This window comes from Gossypium hirsutum, chromosome A08, assembly GCF_007990345.1.
Source record: "Gossypium hirsutum isolate 1008001.06 chromosome A08, Gossypium_hirsutum_v2.1, whole genome shotgun sequence".
NCBI lineage: Eukaryota > Viridiplantae > Streptophyta > Magnoliopsida > Malvales > Malvaceae > Gossypium > Gossypium hirsutum.
Window position 1 is genome coordinate 54987650 of NC_053431.1, and position 2642 is coordinate 54990291.

Sequence of the window (2642 nt, forward strand, 5' to 3'; positions counted from 1 at the left end):
TCCAAGTATATCACATAATTTGACATATTAACAAACAATTATCATAGTATAATATTTCATAATAATTATCATATCATTTAAATAACATTAAAACATTTAAAATAATAACTATGTTACCAACATTTACACATGAACTTACCTCGTATGCAAAAATGGCTACTTTTACCATTTTGTCCACAACTTGGTATTTTCCCCATTTTAGCCCGAATTTTAGTTTTCTTTGCTCTATCATTTAAAATATAGTCTAATTAGGACTCACATTATTCAAATTGACCCAAAAATCATATTTTTGTAAAATTACAGTTTTGCCCCTGAACTTTCACATATTTATACTTTTTCCTCAAAGCTCGTAAATTAAACTTCAGCCTATTTTCTTATGTTTTATGACATGCTGATCATTTTTCCCTTCTATGGCAACATCAAATTCTCACTCTAACATGTACTTATGACTATTAGGTATTTTACCGATTAAGCCCTTTTGCTAGTTTTCGCTTAAAACCGAGTAGCACAAGTTGTCTAACATAATTTAAAACCTCATATTCTATCATAAAACACCAAAATACACAAATTTCACCTATGGGTATTTTTCCAAATATAAACCCTAGGTTAAATTATTGCTAGCATAAGCTAAATCGAGCTACCGGGACTCTAAAAACGTAAAAATCATTAAAAACGAGGCTAGAACGGACTTACAATCGAGCTTGGAAGCTTGAAAAACCATAGCCATGGTTTCTTCTTGCTATATTCGGCCATGGGGTTGAAGATGAGCAAAATTGACTTTTAATTTTGCATTTTAATTCATTTTACCCCTAAATGACCGAAATGCCCTTACTACTAAACTTTCCAAAAATTCCATCCATTTCCAATTTTTGTCCATAGACTTAGAAATTGGTAAAATTTCTATTTAAGACCTCCTAATTAACATTTCAAAACAATTTCATACTAGAAACTTCTAGAATGCAAGTTTTACAAATTATTCGATTTAGTCCCTAATTTCAATTTAAGCACTTTATGCGTAAAATTTCTTCACGAAATTTTCACACAATCATGCAATCATATCATAGACCTCAAAATAATCATAAAATATTTATTTCTATGTCGGATTTTGTGGTCACGAAACCGCTATTCCAACTAGGCCCAAAATCAGGATATTACAGATACATTTAAAATTAATGGTGTTTCTGATGATGTCATTCGTCTTCGGTTATTCCTTTTTTTGTTGAGGAACAAAACTAAACAGTGGTTGAACTCATTACCATGAGGGTCAATCACTACTTAGGAACAAATGACATAAAAATTTCTATTAAAATATTTCCCGCCGGCTAAAATGGCCAAATTACGTAATGATATCTCTTCGTTTGTGCAGATGGACTTAGAAACTCTTTACGATGCATGAGTGAGATACAAGGACTTACTAAGAAGGTTCCCTCACCATGAGTTACTATTTTTGTTTCATGTTAAAATGTTCCATAATGGCCTAAATCCTTCGACTTGGCAAATGGTTGACACAACTGCTAGCAGAACCACCAATAATAAAACACCTAAAGATGCTTATGAGTTTATAGAGGACATGTCACTGAATAACTATCAGTGGCAAGTCATGAGGACAAAAACAACTAAAACAGCAGGCGTTTATAATGTCGATTCGATTACTATGCTATCAAACTAGGTAGAACTTCTAAATAAAAAGATTGATGGTTTTCTTAGTTCTTCACAGGTTCACCCAGTAATGCAGTGCGAAGCAAGTGCAGGTGGAATAAGCCATTCGGAATGCCAACCTTATGGCCACAACATCGATAACAAGCAATTAAATTACATGGGTAATAATCCTCGACCTCAAAACAATCCATATAGTAACACTTACAATACATGTTGGAGAAACCACCCCAATTTCTCGTGGGGCACTCAAGGAAATCAAAGACCACAACCACCTCCAGGCTACCAACAACCACCCTACCAACAGGAAAAGAAGTCGAACCTTGAAGAGATGCTCTCAAAGTTTATATCGGTGTCAGAAACTCATTTCCAGAACACTGAAACAGCACTTAAAAATCAACAAGCGTCGATCCAAGGGCTTGAAACTCAAATAGGCTAGCTTTCCAAACTAATCTCCAAACGACCACAAGGGAGCTTGCCAAGTAATATTGAACCTAACCCAAGGGAACAGCTCAACGCGATTAATGTTCAAGATGAAGAAGGATTTGTTGAGCCTGAGCCAGGACCAAGGTAAAAAACTGTGGTAAGCAAAGGTCAAGGTGAGGTAGATCACAATAAAAACAAATCGGTGAATGTCGAATATAAACCTCATGTGCCATACCCCAATGCCACAAGGAAAGACCGCTCAGATGAATAATTTGGTAAATTCCTTAAACTCTTAAAAAAATTACATATTAACTTATCGTTTATTGAAGCTCTATCACAGATGCCAAATGCAATGAAATTTTTAAAGGAGCTTTTAGAAAATAAGCGAAAGATGGATGAGGCATCGCATGTGGAGCTAAACGCAGTTTGCTCATCTATTCTCGAGAATAAACTACCCAACAAACTTAAAGATCCAGGGAATTTTACAATTCCTTGCTTAATTGGTAGTTTAGATGTTAATAATGCATTAGCTGATTTGGGGGCTAGTATTAACGTCATAC

The 2642-nt window shown here is 34.6% G+C and overlaps 1 non-coding gene across 1 annotated transcript; it reads right to left on the reverse strand.

Moving 5' to 3' along the window:
• Positions 1 to 1333: 1333 nt before the first annotated feature.
• On the reverse strand, positions 1334 to 1440 carry LOC121205307 (small nucleolar RNA R71). The gene has a single exon (XR_005900391.1). It is a non-coding gene; the product is annotated as a small nucleolar RNA R71 (small nucleolar RNA).
• Positions 1441 to 2642: the final 1202 nt, after the last annotated feature.